The sequence below is a fragment of the Bos taurus genome, chromosome 1 (genome assembly GCF_002263795.3).
Source record: "Bos taurus isolate L1 Dominette 01449 registration number 42190680 breed Hereford chromosome 1, ARS-UCD2.0, whole genome shotgun sequence".
NCBI classification, from domain to species: Eukaryota; Metazoa; Chordata; class Mammalia; order Artiodactyla; family Bovidae; genus Bos; species Bos taurus.
Genome location: NC_037328.1, coordinates 109,101,539 through 109,116,946, shown reverse-complemented (window position 1 = coordinate 109,116,946; position 15,408 = coordinate 109,101,539). Strand labels below are relative to the sequence as shown.

The following is a 15,408-nucleotide window of genomic DNA, read 5'->3' as shown; positions in this document are numbered from 1 at the left end:
AACTCCTTTGTCCTCTTTGTTATTGATTTTTAGAGTTTATTTTAAAGCAATTGAAATCAAATATTCCTGTTGTCAAAGGAAAAATTAAAATTTAAACATATTTGCCAGAAATGCAGAATTCATTTAAATAAATGAAACATGATTTACAGGAATTATGGATGTCTTCAAATACTCACTAAGATCTATTTAAATAGAATACCATTAATATCCTTTATTTTATAATGAAAAACAAATAGTTTATTTTTGTATGTGTTGAAATTTATGTATAATGAACAGTGTTCGTTAAGTGATCAAAATATCACATTTGGGTAATGAACTCATGGGACATGACCTAGCACTAAGTAGAAATTAATTATTGCATTACAGCTTACATTATTTGGTAGTTTAGTAAAATCAGTTCAGAGAGTCCTTATAATAAGTAAACCATACTTCCTGGGCCTCTTATAATTGTGTTTCAATGAAATCAGGATAAGTTAAAAATTAAGGAGTCAGGTTTAAGTTCCCCAAATGATTTTCTGTATTACTTTGTTAATAAGATTGCTGTTAAATTTTTTTTTTACTGAATGCATTTGAAAATTATACACACTTCTCTTGGAAAATCTCAATGTACATTAGCACATTTTAGATTTTAAGAAACCCCAAAGTAGTCCTCTTTAACTTTGCTTAACATGACAGCTTTCAGTCTTATTTGCCCTATGTCATAGATTTCATGGAGCCCCAGTTTGAAAAATTTGAGAAACAGTGAAAACAGTCCTGACAGGACAAGAGACAGATGTCCTGAATTCCAATCCTGGCTTTGCCTTTCACTGTCCATATGACTTTCACCAGTTTATAATCACTCTGTGTCGCAGCTTTCTTATCTGTGAAATGAGATTGTGTCTAGAGGTTAGGGTTGTCAGGAGAGGATACCCAACATCCTGAGGAGCATTTTCAAAATGGACATTCCACCATACCCTCTCTCCTTGTGCTGAGTTTGCCTGTAGATGATTTGATCTACGGGTTAATTGTGCCAGTATTAAAACTTACTTTCTCAACCTTGCAATTTATTTATTGAACTGTTGCTTTTAGGGACTTTCAGTCATCAAAGACATGTTGAAAATATCACAGTTATACTGAGAAATCAAAGAGTAAACATAAGCACTATTTATTGCTTTGCTAAATTTAGGCAATGGCAGCAAACTGAGCCTCTTGATAAAAGTAACAAGCCATCTAGCCAGAAAGCAGTAGTGGTAATGCAGATAGTGTTATTTGCTATCTTGATGAACATTAACTAATTTATAAACATTATTAAGACCATATAACATAGTTAGGTAATCAGTTCAGTTCGGTCGCTCAATTGTGTCTGAATCTTTGTGACCCCATGGACTGCAGCATGCCAGGCTTCCCTGTCCATCACCAACTCCTGGAGCTTACTCAAACTCATGTCCATTGAGTTGGTGATGCCATCCACCCATCTCGTCCTCTGTTGTCCCCTTCTCCCACCTTCAATCTTTCCCAGCATCAGGGTCTTTTCCAATGAGTTAGTTCTTCGCATCAGGTGGCCAAAGTATTGGAGTTTCAGCTTCAACATCAGTCCTTCCAATGAACACCCAGGACTGATTTCCTTTAAGATTGACTGGTTGGGTCTCTTTGAAGTCCGAGGGACTCTCAAGAGTCTTCTCCAACACCACAGTTCAAAAGCATCAATTCTTTGGCGCTCAGCTTTCTTTATAGTCCAACTCTCACATCCATATATGACTACAGGAAAAACCATAGCTTTGACTAGATGGACCTTTGTTAGCAAAGTAGTCTCTGCTTTTTAATATGCTGTCTAGGTTGGTCATAGCTTTTCTTCCAAGGAGCAAGTGTCTTAATTTCATGGCTGCATTTAAGGAAAAAGCAGAAGCAAATAACCATAGCAGAAAAAAAATGAATAAATTAGAGACTTAATGTACATTTAATCGCTGTTGGTCATTTACAGCGAATTCTTGTAAATCTTACAAGAATTAAGATTTCTTGACATCTTTTAGGAGCACCAATGACTTAGTAAACAATGGTGCCCTTCAATTCAGTATATGCGAGGCAAAAGGAGTGGAGGGATATGGAGAATTATAATCCCTGCCTCCTGGAGCTTAGAGGCCAGGAGAAAGTACTGTCATACAATGCAGGGGAAATAAAGTGGCAGATACAGATATCCATTAAACTTCTAGATGCACGGTTAAAGATGGAGGAACATATGTTTCATTTCTTTTCTTTCACAATTTATTTGTTTTATTTTTTTTATGGCACTCATTACTCTCTAACATATTTTATGCTTGATTAGTGGCTTAGCATCAAGCTTCCCAACTAGAAAATAAGCTTTGTAAGGGTAGGAATCTTGCCTATTTGTTTCAAGAACATATCTCCCATCCTGTAAAAGTAACTAGCATGTTGTACATACATACTAAGTCGCGTCTGTTGTGTCTGACTCTTTGAGACTCTGTGGACCGTAGTCTGCCACAGGTGCTCATTAAGGTTGGTAGGCTTTTCAGAACTGTTGACTCTCTGCACAGAGTACTGTGATCTGAACAGTGCTTTAGGTAACAAACTTTAGAACCACAGGAGTAATAAAAATTGAAAGGGGTAAATGAAAAATATATATATTTTTAAATTTACTGATATATAGGTTATGAAAATAACCAAGTTTGGGAAAGGTAAAACCATTTAGATAATATCATTATACAAGATAAAGGAAGCATAGGACAGTAAGGCACAGGGTTGAGAAAGGATAAATTTCGATACTGTTTTGACTATTATGTAAAAGTATGAATTTTACATGTTTAGTATTTACAAAATAGGTTGTTAGTATTTTCTATATATGATCATTATACTTCAGCATTTCACTGTCTTTTACACTTGCAGTTTATCAAAAAGCCAGGGTTGTTAACCACATAATTGTCCTTTAACTTCCCTGGTGGCTCAAGATGGTAAAGAAACCGCCTGCAATGAAGGAGACCCAGGTTCCATCTCTGGGTTGGGAAGATCCCCTGGAGAAGCAAATGGCTACCCACTCCAGTGTTCCTGCCTGGAAAATCCCATGGACAGAGGAATCTGGAGGGCTACAATTAACAGGGTCACAAAGAGTCAGACATGACTGAGTGACAAACACTTTAATTGTCCTTTATGCCACTGATTCCTATTGTTGAGTAAATTCCTTCTAAATCTAAATTCTAAGTGTTCATCATGGAATGTGCTTACTTGTTTTCCATCTATATTTTCATATTAAGTGATCTAGTCCATTCTCAGGACTTCAGACAGCATCCATGTATAACAATTTCTAAATTCCAGTACTCTCTTCAGAACTGCAGACTTACATAGCTAATTGCCTGTCCTCTCCACTTACCTGTCAAACAGTGAAGTCCTGTATTCTTCTTGCTCACACCCTCATCCCTGCTCCTCTTTCATTGTCCCTTCATTACATCTTTCCAGTTGCTCAAAACAGCAATTTGGCACTTCCATTCTATTAGCATGGTCTGTAGCCACCTAAGATACATTTAAATCTTTCTACTGATCCCATTTTTACTGCCTTTACTCTGGGAAAGTCATCAAAATTTCTTGCCTTAATCACTGCAATAGCCTTCTATCTTATGTGTCCACAGTCTTGCCCCCTATAATACATCCCATAGTTCGCAGAATGAGCTTAAACTATGAGTCGGAACCTGCCATTCCCCTGCAGGAGAAAACACAAAAAACCTTGGTGGCTGCCATTTGCTGCTGGGATGAAATTTCAGAATTGTTAGTATGGCGCCAGGTGCTTTCAGGTTTGCCCATGTCTACTTCTCCAGCCTCATCTTAGACTGTTCTTTACTAAAGTCCATACTGGCCTGTTTTCTGTTCCTTGGTTTGCATGTTATTCCACCTCCCTGAAATAGATACCTCCATCCTCTCACCCAAATTACTTTAGGCTTGTTATTAAAGTTTCAGTTTAAATTTTATACCTCAAAGAAGCCTTGATACCTGTTCACTAGATAGCATCAGTGTCTCTTTGAAATCTTGTGAACTTTTCCTTCATAGCAGTCAATCAGTTTTTAATTAAATATGATGTTCACAATTATTTGTTTGACCTTTCTCAGACCTTTAGAGAGTCAGACTGTGTGTCTCTTTTGTATACTGTGTCCTCAACACTTAGCATAGTTCCTGTCATATAGAAGGTACTCAGTAAGATTCTCCGTTGTTGTTGTTGTTGTTGTTTAAATAATTTATCTCTTTTGGATTTTTAGCTTTTCAGCATTTCACAATTCTCTTTGACCTTTTGTAGTGTGAAATACAGAGAAAAGTATATAAATGTACATATCACTGAATTATGAAATACACCACCACCTGTGTTATACTACCCAAAGCAAGAAACAGCACTTCACTAGTATTTGGAAACCTCAACTTTCTTTTTCCTATCATAACTCCCACATTACCCTCTATTATAGTAATCAATCACTCTCTTGCTTTTATTAATAATTTTACCACCTAAGTATATAATACTAAATACTATAAGCACTACAGTTAAATTTTCCCAGTTTTGAACTGGAATCATATACTATATATTCTCTTGGGTCTTTTGTTTTCTCAACATTGTTCTTAAGATTCATCTGTTTGCTTGTAGCTGTACTATGTTGATTCTGTGCTGTATCATATTTCATTGTATGAACATAATACAGGTTTTTTTTTTTTTTTACCCTCTTTGCTATTGATGGACTTTTATTGCACTAATACAAGGCTGCTCTGAACATTCTTGTAAAAGTTTATATTCTTGCCTGCGTGTACATGAAGTTCTCTAGACTCCATAACTAAGAGTAGAATGCTGTCTCATAGGGTATGTGTGATTTCAAATTTACGAGGCAATGTAAAGCTTTTCCAAAGTGATTATATCAGTTTCTTTTCTCAACAATAGCATATAAGAGTTCCTATTGCTCTAACTTCTCACCATTACTTAATATTGTGAGACTTTTTTATTTTAGCCAGACAAATCATTTTATTTTTAATTTCCATTTCTCCTGTTATCAGAAAGCTTTAGTAGTTTTTCACTGGTTTGTTAAGCACATAAATTTCTTAATTTATGAAGTGCCTTCTTGAGTGTTTAACCCATTTTCTTACTGTTATGTTTTTCCTTATTTTTTTTCTATTGACTTGAAGGAATTCTTGATAGACTCTGGATATGAGTTGTTTATGAATAATTCTGAATGACTGAATGTGGCTCTTTCCAGCCCACCTACTACTTCTTCCTCATTTTCTAGAGTTATAGGGTATATATTGAAGATACAGAGCGATATCCATGTTCATTCTACTTTCAGTTATGAAGCATTATTTGGTGTCTTTATGATCTGCCATTTTTGTTCTAAAGATAATTCAAGATGATGGTTAAATTTTAAAAGATCTCTTTTTATGGTTTATATTAATAGGAAAATACAAAACTTGATTTCTAACTTCCCTAAAGAGTTACATAGAGGTTTTCTTTCTGAAATGTGTAAAATGGGGAAGGAGGAAGGGATGAGAATCATAATATACATAATTCAAATGATTTTGAATTTATCTGTAGATTCTTAATCCTATTCATGTAACTGTGATGAGCTCTACGAGAACCATAAAATGTAAGTGATTCAAATTATTGCTTCAGAGCCACTGATTTTGGTGACTTCTGTGGTGGCTCTGATGGTAAAGAATCTGCCTGCAATGCAGGAGACCCAAGTTCAATCTCTGGATTGGGAAGATCCCCTGGAGAGGGAATAGCTACCCACTCTAGTATTCTTGTTTGTTTGTTTTTTTTTTTTAATTGGAAGCTAATTACTTTACAATATTGTGGTGGTTTTTGCCAAACATTGACATGAATCAGCCACAGGTGTACATGTGTCCCCCACCCCGAATCTCCCTCCTCTGTCCCTCCCCATCCCATCCCTCTGGGTTGTCCCAGGGCACCAGCTTTGAGTGCCCTGTTTCATGCATCAAACTTGGACTGGTGACTGATAATCTGTTTCACATATGGTAATATACATGTTTCAATGCTATCCTCTCAAATCATCCCACCCTTGCCTTCTCCCACAGAGTCCAAAAGTCTGTTCTTTACATCTGTGTCTCTTTTGCTGTCTCACATATAGGGTCGTGATTACCATCTTTCTAAATTCCATATATATGCATTAATATACAAATATAATATATTGGTATTTTTCTTTCTGACTTACTTCACTCTGTATAATAGGCTCCAGTTTCATCCACCTAATTAGAACTGATTCAAATGTGTTCTTTTTAATAACTAAGTAATATTCCATTGTGTATATGTACCACAACTTTCTTATCTATTCATCAGCCAATGGACATCTAGGTTGCTTCCATGTCCTATCTATTGTAAACAGTGCTGCAGTGAACATTGAGGTACACATGGCTCTCTCAATTCTGGTTTCCTCGGTGTGTATGCCCAACAGTGGAATTGCTGGGTCATATGGCAGTTCTATTTTCAGTTTTTTAAGGAATCTCCACACTGTTTCCATAGTGGCTGTACTAGTTTGCATTCCCACCAACAGTGTAAGAGGGTTCCCTTTTCTCTGCACCCTCTCCAGCATTTATTGTTTGTAGACTTTTTGATAGCAGCCATTCTGACTGGTGTGCGATGATACCTCATTGTGGTTTTGATTTGCATTTCTCTGATAATGAGTGATGTTGAGCATCTTTTCATGTGTTTGTTATCCATCTGTATGTCTTCTTTGGAGAAATGTCTTTCTAGTTCTTTGGCCCGTTTTTTGATTGGGTCATTTATTTTTCTGGTATTGAGCTGCATGAGCTGCTTGTATATCTTTGAGATTAATTCTTTGTCAGTTGCTTCATTTCCTATTATTTTCTCCCATTCTGAAGGTTGGCTTTTCACCTTGCTTATAGTTTCCTTTGTTGTGCAAAAGCTTTTAAGTTTAATTAGGTCCCATTTGTTTATTTTTGCTTTTATTTCCGTTACCCTGGGAGGTGGGTCATAGAGGATCTTGCTGTGATTTATGTCAGAGTATTTTGCCTATGTTCTTCTCTAGGAGTTTTATAGTTTCTGGTCTTAAATTTAGATCATTAATCCATTTTAAGTTTATTTTTATGTATGGTGTTAGAAGGTGTTTTAGTTTCATTCTTTTATAAGTGGTTGACCAGTTTTTCCAGCACCACTTGTTAAAGAGATTCTTATCTCCATTGTATATTTTTGCCTCCTTTGTCAAAGATAAGGTGTCCATAGGTGCGTGGATTTATCTCTGGGCTTTCTGTTTTGTTCTGTTGATCTATATTTCTGTCTTTGTGCCAGAACCGTACTGTCTTGATAACTGTAGCTTTGTAGTATAGTTTTAAGTCAGGCAGGTTGATTCCTCCAGTTCCATTCTTCTTTCTCAAGATTGCTTTGGCTATTCGAGGTGTTTTGTATTTCCATACAAATTGTGAAATTATTTGTTCTAGTTCTCTGAAAAATACCATTGGTAGCTTGATAGGAATTACATTGAATCTGTAGATTGCTTTGAATAGTATACTCATTTTCACTGTATTGATTCTTCCAATCCATGAACATGGTATATTTCTCCATCTGTTTGTGTCATCTTTGATTTCTTTCATCTGTGTTTTATAGTTTTCTATATATAGGTCTTTTGTTTCTTTAGGTAGATTTATTCCTAAGTATTTTATTCTTTTCCTTGCAGTGGTGAATGGAATTGTTTCCTTAATTTCTCTTTCTGTTTTCTCATTGCTAGTGTATAGGAATGCAAGGGCTTTCTGTGTATTAATTTTATATCCTGAAACTTTACTATATTCATTGATTAGCTCTAGTAATTTCCTCATGGTGTCTTTAGGATTTTCTATGTAGAGGATCCTGTCATCTGCAAACAGAGTTTTACTTCTTCTTTTCCAATCTGGATTCCTTTCATTTCTTTTTCTTTTCTGATTGCTGTGGCTAAAACTTCCAAAACTATATTGAATAGTAGTGGTGAGAGTGGGCACCATTGTCTTGTTCCTGACTTTAGTGGAAATGCTTTCATGTTTTCACCATTGCCACTCTAGTATTCTTGCCTGGGGAATTCTGTGGACAGAGGGACTGGCAGGCTATAGTCCTTGCATCAGACATGACTGAGTGTCTAGCACTTTACTTGCCTGAATTTTACTGATTTTTTAAGAATCACTTTAAATGTCACCTTCTGTTGGAAGTCTTAGTTATCCTCCACCAGAGTGAGTAAGTTCTGTATTTCCTTTGCAGATCTGTATTGTAGAACTTAACTACTACACTGTTATGAAAATGGATTTTCTTGTCTACATCCTGTACTTGTTTCTTTAGAGCTTTCATAGGTCATCTATCAATCATAACCACCCAGGAAGTCATAAAATAAGTGCTCTTTAAAAAGAAAATCTAATGGGATAGGGAGGCCTTATCCCCCTTGACAGTCCAATAAATCATCCTCTTAAAGGTTTAAGTTAAAATCTTAGTACTCTCCATTACTGAGCTGGAAGATTAATTACATAGAAATATCCTAACAGTTCACTTTTACAGTTAATTTGCAGTGTTTACAGTTAATTTCTCTCTAATTTTCCTTTTAAGCTATCCTTAGAAATTTTATTTGATCATACAAAAAAAAACAGCAGATTGCAAATTTTGAGTGTTATCAGTTTCTTGCAAGCACATCCTTTCTCCAGGAGGTATTGACTTAGATGGAATAAAGTGAAATTTTGTTCCAAGTTTAACCCTTCAGCAACCCTTGCTAAATACAAATGAATCATCTGTAATTACATTCAATAGCAGTTTTGTTAGGTGTCATTCATGATTTCATCGTTAGTTGAAAGTATCCTCCGTAGCCCCTGTATTTGCTTATAGACAAATAATCAGTCTTTTTCATTGTGTTTTCTTGAAGACAGTGTGAGGCAGGAAAGCGGGGATGATATTATGACTGTCTCTCTTATTATCATCTCTTTTCTTTTGATTTTTACCTCTAACCTTCTTCCTGTTGCCAAACAGGTATGGTTTGAGAAATAGTCAAGTTTTATTTTGTTGTTGTTGTTGTTCTTGAAATGATCCAGCTTGGAAGAATCTTCTATATATTTTTAAATTGTTTTTATAGAGTATGAAGAATGCTTTTTCAGTCATGTACACTGCTCCTTTTTGCCTTTTACAGAATGTGCTGAGTTTGATAAGGGGCTCTGGAATTAGACTCCCTCTGTTAGTTTTGGCTCTGTCATTTACTAGCTAACTGAGTGACTTTGGGTCATTACTGAAGTTTTCATGCCTCAGATTCCTAACTGGTAAAAAATGGGATATTAATGTTGAGCATTAAATAACTTTACATATGTAAAGCTTAGAATGATTGCTAGTACATGGTAACTCAGTAAATACTGACTTTTGTTTATAACTACTGTTGTTATTATCCATGTTATGTGAGTTGATTGAACCAGAACTCACTATAGAAAGTGAACCAGAACTCACTATAGAAAGTGAAAGTTTTTTTCAACAAAAACAATTGGTTATTTGTTATCTCATACAGTTAGAACAATTTTATATCTTTGCTCCTTCAACAAGATGAAGAGCTTAACAAGACTAATACTTTGAATTATATTAAAACAAATTATAATTAGTCCATGGAAACCTTCATTATTATAGTATTTGACTTCAAAATACATAATTTGCGTAGACTTGTGCAGATTATTCTATTTTTAATAAGATATTCTAATTTGCTTTATTAGATTTTATTTTTCCTTGATTTTAAAGTTTCACGGAATTTAAGATGTGATATATCAGGACTTTTCCTTTATTATGTCACAAAGACTTGTAAGTATCAAAACATATAGCCATATCTTTTATCTTGAAGATCACTGGGTATGTATCACACATGCTCAATATCTATTTTTGTGTTCTCAAATTTAATGCATTCTTTAATTAGTTATTTCATACTTTGAATTAACATCTTATTGGTAGTTTATGTAGAATAATTTCCTTTATCTAATTTCTAGGTTTCTTTTATTCTTTTCTTTCTGTTAACTTATTTTCTTCTCTCAACTGTTTTGATAGTTTCAGTTTATTTCACTTTATTTTATTGAAGTATAGTTGATTCACAATATTGTGGTAGTTTTCGGTGAACTGAAAATTGATTCAGATATAAATATATATGGAAGTACACATACATAGATGGTGTGATCACTGACCTAGAGCCAGACATCCTGGAATGTGAAGTCAAGTGGGCCTTAGAAAGCATCACTATGAACAAAGCTAGTGGAGGAGATGGAATTCCAGTTGAGCTATTTCAAATCATGAAAGAAGATGCTGTGAAAGTGCTGCACTCAATATGCCAGCAAATTTGGAAAACTCAGCAGTGGCCACAGGACTGGAAAAGATCAGTTTTCATTCCAATCCCAAAGAAAGGCAATGCCAAAGAATGCTCAAACTACTGCACAATTGCACTCATCTCACACGCTAGTAAAGTAATGCTCAAAATTCTCCAAGCCAGGCTTCAGCAATATTTGAACTGTGAAATTCCTGATGTTGAAACTGGTTTTAGAAAAGCCAGAGGAACCAGAGATCAAATTGCCAACATCTGCTAGATCATGGAAAAAGCAAGAGAGTTCCAGAAAAACATCTATTTCTGCTTTATTGACTATGCCAAAGCCTTTGACTGTGTGGATCACAAGAAACTGTGGAAAATTCTGAAAGAGATGGGAATACCAGACCACCTGACCTGCCTCTTGAAAAATTTGTATGCAGGTCAGGAAGCAACAGTTAGAACTGGACATGGAACAACAGACTGGTTCCAAATAGAAAAGGAGTATGGCAAGGCTGTATATTATCACCCTGCTTATTTAACTTATATGCAGAGTACATCATGAGAAGTGCTGGACTGGAAGAAGCACAAGCTGGAATCAAGATTGCTGGGAGAAATATTAATAACCTCAGATATTCAGATGACACCACCCTTATGGCAGAAAGTGAAGAGGAACTAAAAAGCCTCTTGATGAAAGTGAAAGAGGAGAGTGAAAAAGTTGGCTTAAAGCTCAACATTCAGAAAACGAAGATCATGGCATCCAGTCCCATCACTTCATGGGAAATAGATGGGGAAGCAGTGGAATCAGTGTCAGACTTTATTTTTCTGGGCTCCAAAATCACTGCAGATGGTGACTTCAGCCATGAAATTAAAAGACGCTTACCCCTTGGAAGGAAAGTTAGGACCAACCTAGATAGCATATTCAAAAGCAGAGACATTACTTTGCCAACAAGGTCCGTCTAGTCAAGGCTATGGTTTTTCCAGTGGTCATGTATGGATGTGAGCGTTGGACTGTGAAGAAGGCTGAGTGCCGAAGAATTGATGCTTTTGAACTGTGGTGTTGGAGAAGACTCTTGAAGGTCCCTTGGACTGCAAGGAGATCCAACCAGTCCATCCTAAAGGAGATCAGTCCTGGGATTTCTTTGGAAGGAATGATGCTAAAGCTGAAACTCCAGTACTTTGGCCACCTCATGCGAAGAGTTGAGTCATTGGAAAAGATTCTGATGCTGGGAGGGATTGGGGGCAGGAGGAGAAGGGGACGGCAGAGGATGAGATGGCTGGATGGCATCATTGACTCGATGGACGTGAGTCTGGGTGAACTTGGGGAGTTGGTGATGGACAGGGAGGCCTGGCGTGCTGCGATTCATGGGGTCGCAAAGAGTTGGACACAACTAAGTGACTGAACTGAACTGAACTGACACATATATAGTATCTTTTCAGATTATTTTTCCATTATAGGTTATTATAACATATTCAATATAATTCCCCAAGCTAAACAGTAAATCCTTGTTGCTTATCTGTTTTATGTATAGTAGTTTGTATCTGTTAATCCTGTAATCCTAATTTATTCCCCTCCCCAATCCCTTTCCCCTTTGGTAATTTAGCTTGTTTTTTGTGTCTGTGAGTCTATGTATATAGATTCATTTCTATTATTTTTAAGATTCCACATAGAAGTGATATCAAATAATATTTGTCTTTCTCTGTCTGACTTACTTCACTCAGTATGATAATCTCTAGGTTCATCTATGTTGCAGATGGCAATATTGCCTTCTTTATGGCTGAGTAATATTCCTGCATGCGTGCGTGTGTGTGTGTGTGTGTGTGTGTAAGAAGGTAAAGTAAGGTTCCCTTTTCTCCGTACCCTTTTCAGCATTTATTATTTGTAGACTTTTTGATGATAGCCATTCTGACCAATGTGAGGTGAGACCTCATTGTAGTTTTGATCTGCATTTTTCTAGTTAGTAATGTTGAGCATTTTTTCATGTGCCTGTTGGCCATCTGTATGTCTTCGGAGAGTTGTCTGTTTAGGTCTTGTGAGTTGTTTGTTTCTTTTAATTTTTAAATTTATTTTTAATTGGAGGATAATTACTTTACAATATTGTGTTAGTTTCTACCATATAGCAGCATGAATCAGCCATAGGTATACATATGTCCCTCCCACCTCTCACCCATTCCACCCCTCTAGGTTGTCACAAAACCCCAGGTTTGAGCACCCTGCATCATACAGCAAATTCCTACTGGCTATCTATTTTACATATGATAATTATATGTTTCATGTTTGTTTTTTAATGTTGAGTTTTTGACCTGTTTGTCGATTTTGAATGTTAACCTCTTGTTGATCACATTGTTTGTAAATATTTTTTCCCATTCTCTAGATTGTCTTTTTCTGTTTTTGTTTCCTTTGCTGGGCAAAAGCTTTTAAGTTAGATTAAGTCCCATTTGTTTATTTTTATACATATTCTGATTGACAAATCCAACTGAATTTCTAGCTGATAGTCAGCAACAACCATCAGGCACATGAGTGAGCAAGCCTTCAGCCCACCAGCCATCAAGTCAGTCTCAGTCTTTGTGTTGCCCCATTTGATGCTGCATGGAGCTATTCTACCTGAATCCTGCTCAAGTTCAAATTTGTAATGATTTTCAAATGTGTAATGTTCACAATTAATTATTGTGGATGTTTGAAGCATGAGTTTGGGCTGATATATAGCAAAGAAAACTGACATACAAGGGTAAACTCTTTTCCTATCTTCAAAGTAACATTTTTAAGGAAATAAATATTATTGGAATTATTTCCCAGGAAATTTGACCATGGAAGTCACTTGGTATTTTTGGCATAGGAATAAACTCTTTATTTATTTTTTTTGAAAAGTTAAAAATTCCTTAATTTTTTATTCCTGCTACCACACCACAATTTACAGGGCAATATCCCTGATGTATGGAGAAGGAAATGGCAAGCCACTCCAGTGTTCTTGCCTGGAGAGTCCCAGGGACGGGGGAGCCTGGTGGGCTGCCGTCTATAGGGTCGCATAGAGTCGGACATGACTGAAGCGACTTAGCAGCAGCAGCAGCAGCATCCCTGATGTAATGAAAAGAGAAAGAAAAAGACAAAGCTACAACAGATAAAAGACCTCAGGAACGTACATCTAATTGACACTACATTGTATTAATCGATAGCTTCACTTTTTGCAAACTGTGGCTATGACAGTCCTGAACAAGAAGGGTTTTCTGTTTAAGCTGCAGTAACTTTTCTGACTATGGATCATCATTCCTTCTGTGGCAGATTTTTACAGTTCCTCTAACGCATTTGGGACAACTGTCTCAAAGTAACCTACAGCTTTCCTGACAACTCCTCGCTCTCTCTCCTGCTAAGAACTGTAACCCTTTTCTTCTGAGTTTTTAGAACCTTCTGCTACCATATCCACAACTTCCACCACCAGATCCATAACTACCACCATAGGGACTGCCTGAGCTTCTTCCACCAAAACTACCCCCTTTCATGGGTCCGTAATTTGATTGCTGTTGTCCACTATAATTTCCAAAATCATTAAAGTTTCCACCACCACCATAGTTACCTCCAAAATTTCCTCCTTCATTGAACCATCATATCTTCCACCACCGCCACCATATCCACCACCTTGGTTTCCATATCCTGGTTCACCACCACCATAACCTCCTCTACTACTATAACCAGGACCACCACCATAATTGCCACCGTCACCTCCAAATCCATTATATCCACCATCAACTCCTGCATAACTCCCTCTGCTGCCACCACCTCTACCAACATAGCCTTCTCTTGCACCAAAGTTTCCACCATGGCCAGTTACCTCCACCACCTCCAAAGTTTCCTCCACAACCCATAAAGTTGCCAGATCCACCTCTATGACCTCTTTGTGATGCAGCAGATTGCATCTCTTGTTTAGAAAGGGCCTTTTTCACTTCACAATTATGCCCATTAATAGTGTGGTATTTCTGAACAACAATTTTATCAACTGTACCATGATCATCAAAAGTTCCAAAAGCAAATCCTCTCTTTTTCCCACTCTGCCTGTCTTCCATAACTTCTATGGTTTCAGTCTTGCCATACTTTTTAAAGTAGTCTCTCAAATTACATTCTTCTGTATCTTCTTTAATACCACCAACAAAAATTTTCTTCACTGTTAGATGGGCACCAGGCTTTACAGAATCCTTTCTAGAAACAGCTCTCTTTGGTTCTATTACATGCCCATCAACCTTGTGTGGTCGAGCACACATTTTGCATCCACTTCTTCAACACAAGAACAAGTCACAAAACCAAAGCCCCTGGAACATTTTGTTTGGGGGGTCTCTCATCACCACACAATCTGTAAGTGTGCCCCATCTCAAAATGTTCTCTTAAGCTATCATCTGTAGTTTCAAAGCTCAGACTGCCAATAAACAGCTTTCTCAACTGCTCCTGTTGCTTGAGATCATGACCCTTCTCCCCTCGGCAGCGGCGGCCATGGCCGGAGTCGAGCTGGGGCAACCGGTGGCAGTTCTACCTCCATTTTGAGACCGGACTCGCCTCTTCCAACTCCCAGGAATAAACTCTTTAGAATGTCTGTGAAAAAAATTTTTAAGCTTTGTGATAACATATATAAGTAAAGCACAAAAATAATTTCAACATTTCTTCATCTCTTTGAATATGTATATTTCTTTTTTTTTTAATTTTATTTTATTTTTTAACTTTACAATATTGTGTTGGTTTTGCCATATATTGAAATGAATCCGCCACAGGTATATATGTGTTCCGCATCCTGAACCATCCTTCCTCCTCCCTCCCCATACCATCTGGGTCGTCCCATTGCACCAGCCCCAAGCATCCAGTATCGTGCTTCGAACCTGCACTGGCGACTCATTTCATATATGATATTATACATATTTCAATGCCATTATCCCAAATCATCCCACCCTCTCCCTCTCCCACAGAGTCCAAAAGACTGTTCTATACATCAGTGTCTCTTTTGCTGTCTCGTATACAGGGTTATTGTTACCCATCTTTCTAAATTCCATATATATGTGTTAGTATACTGTACTGATGTTTTTCTTTCTGGTTTACTTCACTGTGTATAATAGGCTCCAGTTTCATCCACCTCATTAGAACTGATTCAAATGTATTCTTTTT

General features: G+C 36.8%; 1 protein-coding gene and 1 pseudogene across 2 annotated transcripts in view; one reads left to right on the top strand and one right to left on the bottom strand.

Annotated features, from left to right (window-relative positions):
* The window catches only part of RSRC1 (arginine and serine rich coiled-coil 1), a 447,324-nt gene that overhangs the window by 296,856 nt on the left and 135,060 nt on the right, over positions 1-15,408 (top strand). The gene's annotated exons all lie outside the window — the stretch shown is intronic.
* Positions 13,172-14,791, bottom strand: LOC506839 (heterogeneous nuclear ribonucleoprotein A3-like; annotated as a pseudogene).